Source organism: Gossypium arboreum, chromosome 1 (assembly GCF_025698485.1).
Source record: "Gossypium arboreum isolate Shixiya-1 chromosome 1, ASM2569848v2, whole genome shotgun sequence".
NCBI classification, from domain to species: domain Eukaryota; kingdom Viridiplantae; phylum Streptophyta; class Magnoliopsida; order Malvales; family Malvaceae; genus Gossypium; species Gossypium arboreum.
The window spans coordinates 2,570,225-2,589,449 of record NC_069070.1 but is presented as its reverse complement, the minus strand read 5'-3'; the positions used below and the strand labels follow the sequence as shown (position 1 = coordinate 2,589,449).

General features: G+C 36.6%; 1 pseudogene; it reads right to left on the bottom strand.

Annotated features, from left to right (window-relative positions):
• Positions 1-1,743: 1,743 nt before the first annotated feature.
• LOC108482627 (labd-13Z-ene-9,15,16-triol synthase, chloroplastic-like) lies at positions 1,744-17,679 on the bottom strand (annotated as a pseudogene).
• Between the last annotated feature and the right edge of the window lie 1,546 nt (positions 17,680-19,225).

Genomic DNA, 19,225 nt, shown 5'->3' with positions numbered 1-19,225 from the left:
TTATAAGAGCACATTGCTCATATGGGTGTAATGCCATTTAAAGGATATTTGGTTTTAGTGGGAGATTCTATTTTTAAATGCTTTTATGTTATAGACACATTTTCAGTTATTTCAGTTTAAAGATATTAAGTTTATTTTCTGCAGAAATAAAGTTTATTTGGTTTATTCACACTCTGGTTTTGGTAAGGTTTGATCTCACTAAGGAGGACCAGTTGGAAATAGACATGTTTAGATCATATTGCGTGTAATTTCCATACTACACATCCATACTTGATCTATGTCATTTGGTTGTGTTAATATACGTGATCATGGATGGATTTAGTTACGATATATGTAACGAAAGTCACTTTGGTTCTATGTTAACATAATTAATGGACGAGATTGTTCGGAATACCTTTTGGATATGATAGTAAAATTTTGAGCTCATAAGGTTATATAATGACATGTAATTATAAAGTAATTAGTATATATATGTGGTCCAAGTGGGAGATTGTTGGAAAATATGGACATCACATATATAATAAGGGTAATTACATGTTATTATTTATTATCATGATAGGTTAGCCCAAATTAAAAGTGATCTAATTTGGTTAAAATTTTATTGGGTTTTAATTATTAAATAAAGTATGGGTCAAATATGTATAGATACTCTAGTTATTGAATTCTAATCAAATTCTAATTAATGATAGGCTAATTAGAATTTGATTAGAACTAATATGCTAAGGTTATAAATATTAGGGTTTGGCCTCCAAATTATACACAAGATATCTTTTCTAATATCCCATCATTAGGAAAGAGAGAACAAATATTCTCTAAATTCTTTATGTGCTAATTTGGAAGATCAAAACCCTAAGATCCAGAAAATTTTAAGGAATCCATAGATTCAAGTACGCTTCTGAGTATAATTCTGTTATTTATTTATTCTTGATAATTTGACATAATAAATCTAAATAATAGTAGTAATAATCATCATTTATGTCCTACTATATAGTCAGTCCATGGAAAGATTGCGCTGCCTTGAATTGAATACACTACACAATGACGCACATGACAGACCCCAAGTGTCCCCTCCCACCAATTTTTTTAATAACAAAATACAAGTACTCCATGCTTTATTAATTCTCTTTATTATAGTAATTTCTTCAAATTTTTACCTGTTTCATTTTTTTTAAGATGATTAATATATGTTTTCATAACTAGGTTGAGTTGGGTATGTGTTAATTCAGTGTTGAAATTAATTTTTTAGTCTGGTTGAATGCGTCTATTTCGATTCTTTATTCAACCAGTTTAAAGTATTTCAAATCAGTACTCCAACCGACTCTAAATTAATCTTTTAGTCTGGTTGAATGGGTTTGTTTCGATTCTTTATTCAACCAGTTTAAAGTCTTTCAAATCAGTACTCCAACCGACTCTTGATTTAATTGATTTGACTGATTGATTCGATTCGATTTAGATAATATTAGAACAAATTAATTTAATGTTATAGAGTGTATCATAATTCCCTTCAAATCGATATATTATGTGCAGCTTAATTTAAGATCAAAATACTAAAGTTATATTTTCTGAAAGTTCAAATCACAAAAATTTATCAAAAATAAACTTTTAACTTATTTTTTCTCTAACTATTCGTAAACCAATAATAAATAAAATATAGGTATAAATAATATATTAATAACATAAATATCGTAATTGAAGGCGAAAAATATCACTGATAAATAAGAAAATTGCACACTTATCAGCAGCTTACAATTGCCTTTTGTAAAGCTCAAGATTAGTTAATCTTGGTGTGGGAATAAGATGCGGAGGGTTCTTTTTACCCATAATGATTCCAAAATTACCAGAAAGGTCAACCTTTTCGCCTTGGGGCAATTTCCATTCAAAAGAATGCAGCAATGAGGCCAATATGAAAGATAACATCTTCTCCCCCAAGTTAATGCCAAGACACTTTCTCCTTCCGGACCCGAACGGCACATACTGAAAATCATTTCCACGGAAATCTAATTTTTCAGGCTCATTCAAGAATCTCTCAGGTTGAAATTTCATAGGATTATCCCAAATATTGGGGTCCAAGTGAATGGACCACATATTTAGGAACACCCTACTACCCTTTGGTATGGTATAGCCACCCACAGTGAGCGATCGGGCTGAACATCGGGGAACAAGGAGCGGCAATACTGGATGTAATCGGAAGGTTTCCTTTATCACTGCATTTAGGTATCTTAAATTAGGCAAGTGAAACTCTTCAACAGTGTTGTTTACCCCAATGGCATCATTTAATTCTTTCTTCACTTTCTCCATTATTTCTGAATGTTGCATCAGCTTTGACATTGCCCACTCTGTTGAACCCGAAGTAGTATCTGTTGTTCCAATAGGGTCGGAAGCGTGTAAATTATTGTACTAAAAAATCACACAAAGTTCAATTCCCAGGAAAGAGAGGTGGATCACAAGGATCTCTTAAGTACCAAGTCATTCCTTAGTCAGAATATCCCTTCTATCGTAATTTAATAGTACAATTAAATACTACTATTATACCCTCAAATATTGAAAGAAAAATAGGACAAGAAAAAACACAAGAGTTTTAACGAGGTTCGGTAAATTATACCTACGTCCTCGGGCACTAACACCAGATGATAACTTTATTATCTCCAAAATATTACAAACAAATAGAATTCCTTAAGAATTCTCAAATGGGAGAAGAGAGAAAACTAAGAGAGAAAGATTGGTTGGGATGGTTGAAATGAGAAATGGTTAGGCCTATTTATAGTTAAGGTTCAGGGACTAACTTGCAAATGGCCTAAAAAATTAGGGACCAAACTTGCAATTATCCCATTCAACTTTAAACTCAACTTGCCAACCACTTTTTACTTTATTCTTTCGGTGCCAATTGTACCTCCCACCATTTTTGACTTTTCAACAATCTCCACCTTGAAGATTTGATTAGGATAATCACATCTTCACACACTTCCTTCAACTCCCCAAATTCGATAAAGCTATCTTTTGTAGTGCCTCCAAATACGCTCTTGAGCGCCATACACTTAAAGGTGCTCAAATTTTCAAGATGTTAATCAAGTTCAAACAATAATTAAACTTGATTGTTGTTACCACCTTGGTCATCATATCTGCGGGATTATCTGTTGTCGGAATCTTCTGAAGTAGAATTTTTCCTTTTTCAAAGACTTCCCGCACAAAGTGATATCTTACATCGACATGCTTGGTTCTTGAATGATAGACTTGATTTTTCGCTAAATGAATAGCGCTCTGACTGTCACAATATAGACTAATGTGACTTTGAACAACTCCTAAGTCTTTCAACAATCCATTAAGCCAAATAGCCTCCTTAACAGCTTCTGTAACTGCCATATATTCTGCCTCTATAGTAGACACAGCTACTGTAGACTATAAGGTAGACTTCCAACTCACTGGGGCTTTAGCAAGAGTAAACAGATACCCCGTAGTTGAACAACATTTATCTAAATCACAAGCAAAGTCGGAATCAACATATCCAACGACAAACTGACCAAGTGTTTCATCCTTTTCAAAAACTAAACCAATGTCTACGATTTTTCGAAGATACCGTAGAATCCATTTCACAGCTTGCCAATTTCCTTTTCCAGGATCATGCATATACCTGCTCACAACTCCAACAGCTTGTGAAATGTCAGGCCGTTTACACACCATCGCATACATCAAACTCCCAACCGCATTAGCATATGGGACTTTTGCCATATATTCTCTTTCTTCTTCAGTTTTCGAAGATAATTGAACACTAAGTTTCAAATGAGAAGCAAGTGGGGTACTTACATATTTTGTGTTTTCATTTACACCAAAACATTGTAATACCTTTTTCAGATATTGCTTCTGATTCAAACAAAGCTTGCCTCTCTATCTATCTCTACTTATATCCATGCCGAGAATCTTCTTGGCCTCACCTAGATCTTTCATCTCAAACTTTTGATTCAACTGAGCCTTCAGCTTATCTATCTCCTTTTGGCTCTTCGAAGCGATTAACATATCATCAACATACAAGAGTAGATAAATGAAAGATTCGTCATGCAGCTTCTGCAAATACACACAATTGTCATATTTGCTTCTTGTGTATACGCTTTATCATAAAGCTATCAAATCGCTTGTACCATCGCCTCGGGGATTGCTTCAATCCATATAGCGATTTGTTCAGCTTACAAACCCAATTTCTACCACCAGCATCTGTGTATCCTTCAGGCTGAGTCATATAGATCTCCTCTTCTAACTCACCATGCAAGAAAGTCATCTTAACATCAAGTTGAGCTAGCTCCAAATTCAACTGTGCTACCAAGGCCAACAAAATTTTAATGGACGAATGCTTCACAACAGGGGAAAATGCATCATTGTAGTCAATTCCCTCCTTCTGAGCGTAGCCTTTAGCTACCAATCTTGCCTTGTAGTGAACATCTTTCTTGCTAGGAGATCCATCTTTCTTTGCGAATACCCACTTGCATCCGATTACCCTTTTACCTTTCGGTAATTGCGCCAACTCCCAAGTATTGTTCTTCCGGAGAGACTGCATTTCTTCATCCATGCGCTTTTCCATTTGTCACTTTTTAAGCTTTGCATTGCTTCTTCATAAGTGACAGGAATATCATCATCAACAACGGGAAGGACGTAGGTTACCATATCAGTAAATCGAGCAGGTCTACGAATTTCTCTCCGTGGCCTTGCAACTACAACTGGTTCTGGTGTACTTAATGGTTCTTGGGTCAGAACCTCTTCAATCTCTAATTCCTCCATTGTGGCTGGAGAATTAGACTTATTAACTGGGCAAATCCCCATCTGCTCAAACTCCATCTGTTTTGGAGTACACTCCACCTGCTGTGGAGTATCGCTTGTCTGAATATCTTCATCTGCTACCTTTTTCAATGTGGCAAATTCATCAAAGGTAACATCTTTGTTACAGATTATTTTCTTTTTGTCTAAGCACCAAAGATGAAATCCCTTCACTCCAGAAGTGATTCCCATAAATAGAGCTTTCTTTGCCCTCGGATCTAATTTTGACTCCTTCACATGGTAATATGCAGTGGATCCAAACACATGTAAGGAATCCTAATCTGTAGCCGTTTTTCCAGACCATACCTCCATAGGAGTTTTTCTTTCTAATGCAGATGATAGCAAACGATTAACAAGATGGCCAGCGTATGTCACAACCTCAGCCCAAAATTGCTTGCCCAACCCAGCATTGGACAACATACATCGAACTTTCTCTAGCAATATTCGATTTGTAACGCCCCAATTTTCGGGAATCCTGTGAATATTGGCATAGGTTTAATTATGTTAGTGGGTCTCTAGAAAGCCCAAACTTAAGATAGAACCCGACAATTTTAGTTAATTTTTGTTCCATAAGAAAAAGTGGGTGAAATTATGAAATAGGACCTATGTGAAAATGTTTGAAAATGCTATAGGCTAAATTGAAGTGGCCAAATAAATAGGAGTGCAAAATAGGAGGATTTGCATGACAAACCTCCCATTTTACATGAAGTGGCTAGCCATCATGTTGTTGTAGACAAAATGTACACTTGATATCCATAATTTATGGTACAAATTGATACAAATTGATAATAGGTTAGGTAAATGTTCAATGATAATGGGTTAGGTAAATGTTCCATGATAATGGGTTAGGTAAATGTTTCATGATAATGGGTTAGGTAAATGTTTCATGATAAGAATTTCATGTCTTTTGTATTAAAGAATTAAATGGATGAAATATGAAGTTTTATTAAAAGAAAAAGGGGTGAAAAGAACAAAGTTTTGTCCATCTTTGTTCATCATAGCTGAAAGTTAGAGAAGAGAAAGGAGAGGAGAAAGCTCTTGAGTATTTGGTCATTAGGAGGAGGAAAATTGAAGGTAAGTTCTTGGTACCTTGCTTCTATTTTAAGGTTCATGAGTTCTTCTTGATTCTACCTTAACTCTTGAAGTATATTTTGATTTTTAGTTGTGTTGTGAGCATTTAGTCATGAATTAAAATGAAGGAAATGGTTGTTGTTTCATGTTCTTTTGATGAAAAATGGAAGATAGGTGAAGTTGAGCCAAACAAATGAGCATGCATGTGCCTTAGATGTTAAAGGAAAAATCAGCTAACATGTTGTGCTTTAAAATGATGAAATGGAGATTATACTTAAGTAAAATCATAGATATGTGATGATTGATTGGTGATATACATGTTTAAATAACATGCATGCAAGGTATGTGTGAAAGAGTGATTTGGTAATAAATCTGCTTGGGACAGCAGCAGTAACGTGACTTTGGAAAATCACCATAAATTTTGGGAGAAGAATTAGAAGCTGAATAAATTATGTAATTAAAGCTTATTGAGTCTAGTTTCTAATGAAATAAACAAGAACATATTCTGAATTTTGTACAATGAGAAATTTGATTCGTAATGAAGAGTGGTCAGATTAGTCAAACAGTGAAACATGAGAAACTTTGAGAAAAATCTGGTATTGATTGGCTAAACCAAAAATTCTGAAAATTTTATGGATAGAAGATATATGAGTCTATTTTCAGGGAAAATTAACGGAACTTGATTTGGAGTTTCGTAGCTCCAGTTATAAATGATTTAGTAACTGTTGCTCAGGAAGACAACTTGCAGTGAAATTATGATTATGTGGTAAACATTGACAAAAATTTGTTAATGAGTTGCTTATTGATTTCTTATAAACTTACTATGATCTGTAGGTGTGGTTGGCGAATATTGTAAGGGGTTAATCGTAGTTTGTATTTGAATAATTAGATTAACGTGTTAGTAATCTAATTGTAGGCGGTTCGTGTGTGGATCTCACAAGATATCGTCGCAAGCAAATGTGTGTAATCGACACCTCTCATAGACTAGATTGGCAAAAGCGAAAAGTCGAAATGCCGAAAAGTCGGTATTTTGGGAACTTATGAAGTGTCGAATGCTTGTAAGATAGTTGGGTTTGTATATTTGGTAATCTAAAGTAATAAACTGAAGTACGCGCGATTTCGTACATTTTGATAATTTGGGCTTAATGGGCCAAAGATCGGGTTCATGGGCCAACGGGCCCAATTCGGTAAGTATGCGCGGTAAGTATTTTGATAGTACGTAAATAGTTAAGATATGCATGAAAACGCTAAAAGTAGCTAAATTACTATAATACCCCTATGTATGGAAAATTACTGTTATACCCCTAAGTGCAAAATTACCGTTATACCTCTAGGGTTAATTTTGACTGAAAAGCATGACGATCTGATTCTGTATGATGCATGCCATGATTATATATCTGTTGCATGAGGACATGGGTTATATTATGGAGGAAGCGTCCTGGTGGCTACGCCACAAATATCTGATCTAGTGGCTCAGCCACATATATTTGTTCTGGTATCTGGTGACTCTATCACATTATCTATTCTGGCAGCCATGCTGCAAATTCTGTGGTGTGTAGCGGTTGGGTGGGTCGAGTTGTCTCCCCACGGTGTAAGGTTGGTATGGGGTGTATACTGATTGGATATGGTTGGGTTTCTACATAAACATGTAATATCTGTTACGCTCATTATGGGCCTATGGGCTTTATTCGAATTGCTCGGCTAAGGCCAACTTATTCATTTACGTGGGTTGAGTTGATTTAGACTATGGTTGGGTTATTTTACACCGAGTTTCCCCAAACTCACCCCTTTTATTTTCATCCACGCAGAAATCCCCAACCATAGTGGGCTTGGAGCGTGAGGGAATTTTGAGTGGCCACCGCTCGAAAGTTTGATTTTCTTCCGTGAACTGGACATCCTTTTATTTACGTTTGAAGTTTTGGGCTTTTAAATGTAATAAGGCCGCTTATTTATTTTGGTGGTTTTAATATGTATTACTAAGATAGGTAATACTTATTTTAACTGTTGAAATTGGATGGCTTTAGGCGCGTTTTCAAAAACAACAATTGATTTCAAAATAACACGACAACAAGCAAAACTTCCGCAATGAAAGTATTTTCCAAAATTAATCACTTTTCCTAAAATGACTTAATCGAATCAGCTTCCTAGAAATATCCATGACGTTAAGGTGTGGCAATGGCGGTATGCATGTCTAGGATTGGATCCGAAGGAGCTTGGTACTTAAGCGATCGATGGACTCACCACCTCTTTTAGGTTTCCTACGGTGCATGACTTCCATTCACCTTAACCCTTAATGAATTAATCTTTTGAACATCAAGTACGATTTTCGTACTTAGAATGAATTTTTTTTACGTTTTGATGTGGCATTCGGATCCGGCCATAACTTCGGGCGGGTTTGGGGTGCTACATTTAGTGGTATCGAGCCTAGGTTGCAACAACTCTACTGTGGAATGGGTTTACAAAACAAATATTTTTAAAGCGAAAATTTTATAAAAATCTGAAAAACTCGATTTTCAAAATTTAGATCTTTAGAAGGTGGCATTCAATCTCCTACCAAGCCTCGTAAGTATTACTCGAACTCTTCGAATATTTTTCGACTTATCATGTCGTACTAAAATCTCGCTAGGATACTCTAGATAGGATGATCTGAAACCATAGGAAAATCGATAAGAGATCGAAATTGTAGCTAGACTTGATTCTGCGAAAACAAACTCGAACTCTTGTCGATTCATAAAACATCTGTAATAAACACCGGAATATTAATTGATGCATAAAAATTCGAATCAAGATAATACGATATGAGTACAAGAGGCCGTGGGACGGAGCCGAGGAAGTGTTCGAGCGAGATCTTAGTCTTTGAGACATATGCTTTGGTGGATGCACCTGTACCACCAAACAACAGAGGTAGAAGTCTCATGGCGCGGTGCGGGGATGATGCCCGTCACGGTAATGCTTCGTGTTCGGAAAGGGTTGCCGGACAAGTTCGGCAATGTAATTCGAGGATCGATTTCGAATGACTTGAGCTAACGGAGCGGAGATCTTTAAAGGCGTGTCTGGTATAGCCCGAATGTGGCGGAATATTGGTTGGAGGCCACGAGCGGATTATGGACAACTTGGACCGCTCGAGGAGATTGTAAGTGGGGTATCTGTAGTAAGTCCTTTGGGTCACTTTCGGTTAGGGTAAACAAAGCAGATAGGGTGTACCTTTAGAAACTCAAGGTAGGATTTTCCCGGAGATCGATGGAGTTACCGTCGGAGAGTTTGATCTCATTTTAGGAATGGGTGGCTTGTTAAGCATAAGGTGACTCGGATTGTCTTTGCTAAATGAATGGTGTTAAGGACCACAAAGGATGATGAGGTTATGGTGATAGGTGAGCGAAGGGATTTTTGTCCAATGTGGTGTCGGCTTTAAGAGTCGAAAAGTGGATTCGAAAAGGTTGTGAGGCCTATTTGGCATTTGTAAGTCAGTCAGAAGAGGAGGGACGATAGTGGATAAGGTTAGGGACTGTAAAGGAGTTCCAAGATGTTTTCCGGAGGAGCTTCCAGGATTGCCTCTGAACCGAGAAGTTGAGTTTGGAATAGATTTGTTGCCTGGAACGGCGCTTGTGTCCATCACACTGTATAGGATGGCACTGAAGAAGTTAGTGGAGTTAAAGGCTCAAATTCAAGAGTTGTTGGACAAGGACTTCATTAGGCCAAGCGTGTCTCCATGGGGAGCACCGGTGCTATTCGTGAAAAAGAAGGATGGTACGTGCGGATGTGCATTGATTATTGCCAGTTGAACAAAATGACGATTAAGAATAAGTATCCACTACCAAAGATTGACGATCTATTCGACTAGCTTAGAGGAGTTTCCGTATTTTCCAATATCGACCTTCGATCTAGATATCATCAGTTAAGGGTCAAGGAGGCAGATATCCAAAAGACGACATTCAGGACTCGGTATGGTCATTACGAGTTTCTGGTTATGCCATTTGGACTAACGAACGCTCTTGTAGCGTTTATGGATCTGATGAATCGTGTGTTCCAATCATTTTTGGATCAGTTCGTAGTCGTCTTTATTGACGATATCCTGGTATATTCGGCGAAGCGAAACATAATGAGCATCTCCGTATAGTGCTGTAAGTATTAAGGGAGAAGGAACTCTTTCCGAAGTTCAGCAAGTGTGAATTTTGGTTGAGGGAGGTAACCTTCTTAGGACATGTGGTCTCTGTTGAGGGGATTAAGGTGGACCCTCGGAAAATTGAAGCGATTTTAGAGTGGAAGCCGCCTAGGTCAATGTCAGAAATACGAAGTTTTCTAGGACTAGCATGATACTACAGAAGGTTTATGGAAGGTTTTTCTGTGATGGCAGCACCTTTGACAAAACTCATAAGAAAAGGAGTACCGTTTGTATGGACTGAGAAGCAGCAGGAAGCTTTTGAGAAGTTGAAGAAAGTTCTGACTGAAGCACCTGTGTTAATTCAGCCAGAGTCTGGGAAGGATTTTAGTGTGTACAGTGACGCATCACACGTGGGTTTGGGCTGCGTATTAATGCAAGAGGGTAAGGTGGTTGCATATGCATCACGATAGCTTAAGCCTCATGAGGGAAACTATTTGACTCATGATTTAGAGTTGGCAGCAGTGATATTTGCACTTAAGATTTGGAGACATTACTTGTACGGAGAAAGGTGTACTATATACACTGACCATAAGAGTCTTAAGTATTTGTTGACTCAGAAGGAGCTGAACCTTAGGCAAAGAAGATGGATTGAGTTGCTTAAGAATTATGATTGCTCGATCGAGTATCACCCAAGCAAGGCTAATGTGGTAGCCGATGCTCTAAGTCGTAGAGCTGTATCTGATCTGAGAGTAATGTTTGCTCGTCTAAGTCTGTATGATGATGGAAGTCTGTTGGCTGAGTTGCAAGTGAGGCCAACCTAGGTGGATCAGATTAAGGAAAAACAGTTGAACGATGAGTCTTTGGTCACTCGTTTTCAACAAGTTAAGGAAGGGGAAACTTCAGAGTTTGGGAGCCAGAAGAGACGATGCAACAGCAATACCCTCATTTGTTTGGATTAGGTAAATTTCGAGGACGAAATTTCTTTAAGGAGGGTAGAGTTGTAACGCCCAATTTTCGGGAATCCTGTGAATGTTGGCATAGGTTTAATTATGTTAGTGGGCCTCTAGAAAGCCCAAACTTAAGATAGAACCCGACAATTTTAGTTAATTTTTGTTCCATAAGAAAAAGAGGGTGAAATTATGAAATAGGACCTATGTGAAAATGTTTGAAAATGCTATAGGCTAAATTGAAGTGGCCAAATAAATAGGAGTGCAAAATAGGAGGATTTGCATGACAAACCTCCCATTTACATGAAGTGGCTAGCCATCATGTTGTTGTAGACAAAATGTACACTTGATATCCATAATTTATGGTACAAATTGATACAAATTGATAATAGGTTAGGTAAATGTTCAATGATAATAGGTTAGGTAAATGTTCCATGATAATGGGTTAGGTAAATGTTTCATGATAATGGGTTAGGTAAATGTTTCATGATAATGGGTTAGGTAAATATTTCATGATAAGAATTTCATGTCTTTTGTATTAAAGAATTAAATGGATGAAATATGAAGTTTTATTAAAAGAAAAAGGGGTGAAAAGAACAAAGTTTTGTCCATCTTTGTTCATCATAGCTGAAAGTTAGAGAAGAGAAAGGAGAGGAGAAAGCTCTTGAGTATTTGGTCATTAGGAGGAGGAAAATTGAAGGTAAGTTCTTGGTACCTTGCTTCTATTTTAAGGTTCATGAGCTCTTCTTGATTCTACCTTAACTCTTGAAGTATATTTTGATTTTTAGTTGTGTTGTGAGCATTTAGTCATGAATTAAAATGAAGGAAATGGTTGTCGTTTCATGTTCTTTTGATGAAAAATGGAAGATAGGTGAAGTTGAGCCAAACAAATGAGCATGCATGTGCCTTAGATGTTAAAGGGAAAAATCAGCTAACATGTTGTGCTTTAAAATGATGAAATGGAGATTATACTTAAGTAAAATCATAGATATGTGATGATTGATTGGTGATATACATGTTTAAATAACATGCATGCAAGGTATGTGTGAAAGAGTGATTTGGTAATAAATTTGCTTGGGACAGCAGCAGTAACGTGACTTTGGAAAATCACCATAAATTTTGGGAGAAGAATTAGAAGCTGAATAAATTATGTAATTAAAGCTTATTGAGTCTAGTTTCTAATGAAATAAACAAGAACATATTCTGAATTTTGTACAATGAGAAATTTGATTCGTAATGAAGAGTGGTCAGATTAGTCAAACAGTGAAACATGGGAAACTTTGAGAAAATTCTGGTATTGATTGGCTAAACCAAAAATTCTGAAAATTTTATGGATAGAAGATATATGAGTCTATTTTCAGGGAAATTTAACGGAACTTGATTTGGAGTTTTGTAGCTCCAGTTATAAATGATTTAGGGACTGTTGCTCAGGAAGACAGCTTGCAGTGAAATTATGATTATGTGGTAAACATTGACAAAAATTTGTTAATGAGTTGCTTATTGATTTCTTATAAGCTTACTATGATCTGTAGGTGTGGTTGGCCGAATATTGTAAGGGGTTAATACGTAGTTTGTATTTGAATAATTAGATTAACGTGTTAGTAATCCAATTGTAGGCGGTTCGTGTGTGGATCTCACAAGATATCGTCATAAATGTGTGTAACCGACACCTCTCATAGACTAGATTGGCAAAAGCCGAAAAGCGAAATGCCGAAAAGTCGGTATTTTGGGAACTTCTTGAAAAGCGAATGCTTGTAAGATAGTTGGGTTTGTATATTTGGTAATCTAAAGTAATAAACTGAAATACAGCGATTTCGTACATTTTGATAATTTGGGCTTAATGGGCCAAAGATCGGGTTCATGGGCCAACGGGCCCAATTCGTAAGTATCTTGTGTAAGTATTTTGATAGTACGTAAATAGTTAGGATATGCATGAAAACGCTAAAAGTAGCTAAATTACTATAATACCCCTATGTATGGAAAATTACTGTTATACCCCTAGGTGCAAAATTACCGTTATACCCCTAGGGTTAATTTTGACTGAAAAGCATGACGATCTGATTCTGTATGATGCATGCCATGATTATATATCTGTTGCATGGGGACATGGGTTATATTATGGAGGAAGCGTCCTGGTGGCTATGCCACAAATATCTGATCTAGTGGCTCTGCCACATATATTTGTTCTGGTGGCTCTGCCACGATTATCTGTATCTGGTGACTCTGTCACATTATCTGTTCTGGCAGCCATGCTGCAAATTCTGTGGTGTGTAGCGGTTGGGTGGGTCGAGTTGTCTCCTCACACGGTGTAAGGTTGGTATGGGGGTGTATACGGTTGGATATGGTTGGGTTTCTACATAAACATGTAATATCTGCTCGTTACGTTACATTATGGGCCTATGGGCTTTATTCTCAATTCGCTCAGGCTAAGGCTAACTTATTCATTTACGTGGGTTGAGCTGATTTAGACTATGGTTGGGTTATTTTACACCGAGTTTCCCCAAACTCACCCTTTTATTTTCATCTACGCAGAAATCCCCAACCATAGTGGGCTTAGAGTCGTGAGGGAATTCGGAGTGGCCACCCGTTCTGAAAGTTTGATTTTCTTCTGGTGAACTGGACATCCTTTTATTTACGTTTGAAGTTTTTAGGCTTTTAAATGTAATAAGGCTGCTTATTTATTTTTGGTGGTTTTTAATATGTATTACTAAGATAGGTAATACTTATTTTAACTGTTGAAATTGGATGGCTTTAGGGCGCGTTTTCAAAAACAACAATTGATTTCAAAATAACACGACAACAAGCAAAGCTTCCGCAATGAAAGTATTTTCCAAAATTAATCATTTTTCCTAAAAATGACTTAGTCGAATCAGTTTCCTAGAAATATCCATGACGTTAAGGTGTGGCAATGGCGGTATGCATGTCAGGATTGGATCCGAAGGAGCTTGGTACTTAAGCGATCGATGGACTCACCACCTCTTTTCCGGTTTCCTACCGGTGCACGGCTTCCATTCACCTTAACCCTTAATGAATTAATCTTTTGAACATCAAGTACGATTTTCTGGACTTAGAATGAATTTTTTTTTTTACGTTTTTGATGTGGCATGCCGGATCCGGCCATAACTTCTGGGCCGGGTTTGGGGTGCTACGCGATTCATACGCTCTGCCACTCCATTCTGCTGTAGTGTATCCCTAACTGTAAAGTGTCGAACAATACCATACTCTTGGCACACATCGAAGAACGGATCACTTTTATATCCCCCTCCATTGTCCGTCCTAAGCTGCTTGATTTTCTTGCCAGTCTAGTTTTCGATCGTAGTTTTCCATTTAAGAAAAACTCCAAGCACTTCATCCTTAGTTCTCATGGTATACACCCAAACTCTTCTGGAAAAGTCATCAACAAAAGTAACAAAATAGTGTTTTCCTCCCAACGAAGGTGTTTTGGAAGGCCCCACATATCTCGAGTGAACATATTCCAAAATACTTTTGTATTATGGATAGCGATTCAATTTCACTCTCTTTTGCTTTCCCGAACACAATGCTCGCAAAATTTTAATTTGCAAGCCTTTGCACGTTTCAACAATCCTTCCTTTGCCAGAATTTGCAAGGATTTTTCACTGGCATGTCCCAACTTCATATGCCACAACTGCATCGAGTCCAATTCTTTGTTACCGGAAGCTGCAGCGACTACTCCAATAACTGTACTACCTTGGTAGTAATACAAGTTATTTTTCCTGATGCCCTTCAATATCACAAGTACGCCAGATGTCACTTTCAAAACCCCATCTCTCATAGTAACAACTGAACCATTGGATTCCAAGGCTCCCAATGAGATGAGATTTTTCTTCAAACTGGGCACGTACTGAACATCAGTCAGAACTCTGCTTGATCCATCTTGATTCTTTAATTGGATTGAACCTATCCCAACAGTTTTACAGGCATTGTCATTGCCCATATAAACAACTCCTCCATTTAGTTCTACTAAATCAGAGAACCACTCCCAATTAGGGGACATATGATAGGTACAACCCGAATCCAATATCCACTCATCTGAATGGAACGAAGATGATGATGCAACCAGTGATAGTTTAGAGTCACTGGTATCATGCTTTGCAACACAAGCATCTACAGCAACTTTTCCCTTATTCTTCAGCTTTGAACAATTTTTCTTCCAGTGGTCTTTCTCATGACAAAAGGCACATTCATCTTTCCCGAGTCTGGACTTTGACTTTGATCTCTCCTTTTGAGTTTTCTTTCGAGTATATGAACGACCTCGGACTACTAAAGCTTCTGTATCTCTGATTGAGTTTTTCTGTTTGTCCTTCTTTCTCTGTTCATAACTATATAAGGCCGCACAGACTTCGCTCAGAGATATATCACTCCTGCCATGAAGTAGAGTAGTTTCTAGGAACTCAAACTCCTCAGGAAGTGACCCTAACAGCATCAAAGCCAAATCTTCATCTTTGAATGTCTCATCCATATTTAGCAAATCAGTGACTAACTGATTAAATTTGGTGATGTGATCATTCATTGTGGTACTTGGGACGTAAGTGAAGTGAAACAGTCTTTTCTTCAAGTGGAACTTATTTTGACTGTTTTTCTTCAAAAAGTTTTCTTCAAGTGCTACCCACAACTTATTTGCAGAAGTCTCCTTTGAAAAAGCATACCTCTACTCTCGAGAAAGGCATGACCGAATTGTGCCACATGCCAACCGATTGATCGCCTTCCAGTCTTTCTCCTGTACATCATTTGGTTTCTCTTCATCAATGGCAATGTCTAGACCCTGCTGAAAAAGGGCATCTAGAACCTCACTTTGCCACATACCAAAATGGCCCGTGCCATCAAAGATCTCCACGGCCAATCTTGCAGTTGCAATTGTCGGTCTTGTCCATATGGACGATGTTGAAGCTCTTAAACCGACCGTTTTCTCCATAATCTTTCAATATACCTAAGGAAATCTTTTCTAATGTAGAAGATCAGTTTAAATTGTAACCACAGAGCATACTACGATTAACCTTCGGCTCTGATACCACTTGTTGTTTCAATAGGGTCGGAATCGTGTAAATTATTGTTCTAAAAAATCACACAAAGTTTAATTCCCAGGAAAGAGAGGTGGATCACAAGGATTTCTTAAGTACCAAGTCTTTCCTTAGTCAGAATATCCCTTCTATCGTAATTTAATAGTACAATTAAATACTACTATTATATCCTCAAATATTGAAAGAAAAATAGGACAAGAAAAAACACAAGAGTTTTAACGAGGTTCGGTAAATTATACCTACGTCCTCGGGCACTAGCACCAGATGATAACTTTATTATCTCCAAAATATTACAAACAAATAGAATTCCTTAAGAATTCTTAAATGGGAGAAGAGAGAAAACTAAGAGCGAAAGATTGGCTGGGATGGTTGAAATGAGAAATGGTTAGGCCTATTTATAGTTAAGGTTCAGAGACTAACTTGCAAATGGCCTAAAAAATTAGGGACTAAACTTGCAATTATCCCATTCAACTTTAAACTCAATTTGCCAACCACTTTTTGCTTTATTCTTTCGGTGCCAATTGCACCTCCCACCATTTTTTGACTTTTCAACAGTATCTGTTACAACCACCACAATGTTCTAATTTAAAATACATTAGCACCCAAAACAAATAAAAGGAAATGAAAAAATAGGATAGTTAAAATACAAAATCTTACTACTAGGATACCCTTGATTTGATTCATTGTAAGTGATGAAGGGCTATCTTGGTTCTTATGTAAATCCAAGAGCATCTGTAACACATCAGATTTTTGTTCACCCGTCTCCTTCATTCTTTCTTCAATCGCTAAATCCAAAAATTCATTGAACGATTGACGGATTTATGCCTTGTATGTCAAACCAAGCAATCGATGGAAAAATATCGGAAATGTTTGGTTTTCCCAATAACACCATTATCTCTGCAAAAATCTTTTTGAACTGACTTTCCACGATAGTCCTTTGCTCTCCTTGGATTTCGCCTCCCCACACCATGTTGCCGATCAAACTGATTAACGTACGAAATGCCAATTCACCGACATCAATCGGCTTACCGACGTTTTAATACACATCCCCCACCATTTTCATCACTTTTTTTCGCCGTAGATCATAACAGGCATTAAGATTAGCGTTGCTAAGCATATCGGATGCGAGAATTTTGCGCTTGTTTTTCCAGCTGGGACTGCTGTAAGAGTCGAATGCAATATCATTGGAGCCGAAGGTAATAATCTGTGCAGCAATGGGAGGTTCTCGCTCTGAAAAGGCTATATCATGGTCACGAACCACTTCTTTTACAAGCGATGGAGAGCTAATTACTACGGTTAGCTTGTTTCCAAGCCAAAGTTTGTAGATAGGACCGTAAACTCCGGCCAACTCCGTAAAGACCAGATGGAGATTATCGAATCCAAGAAATGGAAGATACCCCACTAATGGCAACCCATGGGACCAGGCGGTAATGGAGCCATCGGTTTCCTTGCCTTTAGAAATAAGTACCAGAGTGAAATCCCCAATGTGGCAACCAGAAATGGGAAAGCTGCTGGTAGGAATCCATCTTTTTGGTTGCCACCATTCAACAGCCATGAAAACGAGCTGTAAGCTGTTTGGAACATCTTTTTCGTTTTTGTGACGAAAGCCAGGAAATTTTTACACTGAGATTTACCCAGGTAAGGGCAGTGCCTACTAGGAAGTGGCCAGAATTTATGGTACTAAAATAGCATTCAGCACAGCAGCCATGAATGGTTGGCGTCCATGAAAATGTTTATATAGCATTATATTTATTAAAATATTTATATAACATACTTCGGTAAATGATTAATCTAATTAATTTGATTTAGTTGATTAATTGAAATATGCTGACCTAATCTCTATTAACTTATTACAGCAAAATTGAAGAAGCTTTCTTCCTATTTTATCTCTATCTTATCTCTTTCCTCGATAAGAAGACTTATATATTAAGGTCTTTGCTTACAGATTTTGTATGATTATTCAAAACTTATTTGAGTGTATAATCAAATCGTTGTAAATTTTTATTCTAAATTTTTATTCTAAATGGCTGACAACGAGTGTTCTTCTTCTCTACCACCACTAAGGGAGACAACACTTTTTGATTTTACCGCTAAGCAATGGTAATCCTTTCTAACGGTATTCGGTAATAAACAATAATCTATTAACAATTTGATTCCTATTACATAGCTACTACTATATACATATATATACCCTTGAGGTCTTTTAGTAAAATTTAAGAGATTACCTATTTTTGTCGGTAAGAGTTCATTTTTAAAATTGTATATGAGTGAAGTTACAACAAACATAAATAAACTTAAGCTTAAATCATATTTTATATTATTGAGACTATAGTAGATTATTTAATAGACATGACCTCATAAACATAAAATTGTATTTAAACTACATAACATTTTACTTCTCCCTTACTTCTTTAATTTTTAGTATTTTGTTAAGTTCCAACTATAATATAGCTTAACTCGTCATTCTAACACTTCCATAATTATAATTGTTAATGATGTTCTTCTCAACAACCTTATCTTATAGTAATATATATATATATATATATATATATATATGTTTCATGTTTTTCTAACAAATAATTAATAAAAATAACTACAATATATATATATTTATCAAAATAGATAGGTTTCAAGTTTCTTGAGGATAACAAAATATTAATCAATATAAAGTAATTAGAATTACATTATTTTATTAATAATATTTTCATTATTAGTGCTACAATTACTAACTTTGAATGCATGCTAAATTACACTTATAAAGATGTATTACTACAATAAAGATACATTCAAATTATTCATTTAAAAGTTCAAAATAGAGGTGTGCATGGGTCGGATCGGATTGGGTCGGGTTTGGGCCGGGCTCATACAAAAATTAAGCCTATTTTCTAGGCTCGGTCCGCCCGCCCATATTAAATTTTTTAACTTATTTCATTAAATAAAAATTTTAAAATATAATAAATCATCAAATACATTTAAAACAAATATTAAAATAAAAAATATAATAAAAAGTGATTATATTAAAATTAAAAATAAAATGTAAATATGATTAAAAATAAAAAATATATATATATTTAGTATATAATTCAGGTAGGGCTCGGGCCAAAAAAGTTTTACCCGAGCCCGGCCCGTTTTCTAAACGAGCCTCATTTTTTTGTCCAAACCCATATTTCGGGCCTATATTTTTACCCGAACCCTCCCATTTTTCAGGCGGGCTTTTGGGCCGGGCCGGGTAGCCCGACCCATGCACACTTCTAGTTCAAAAT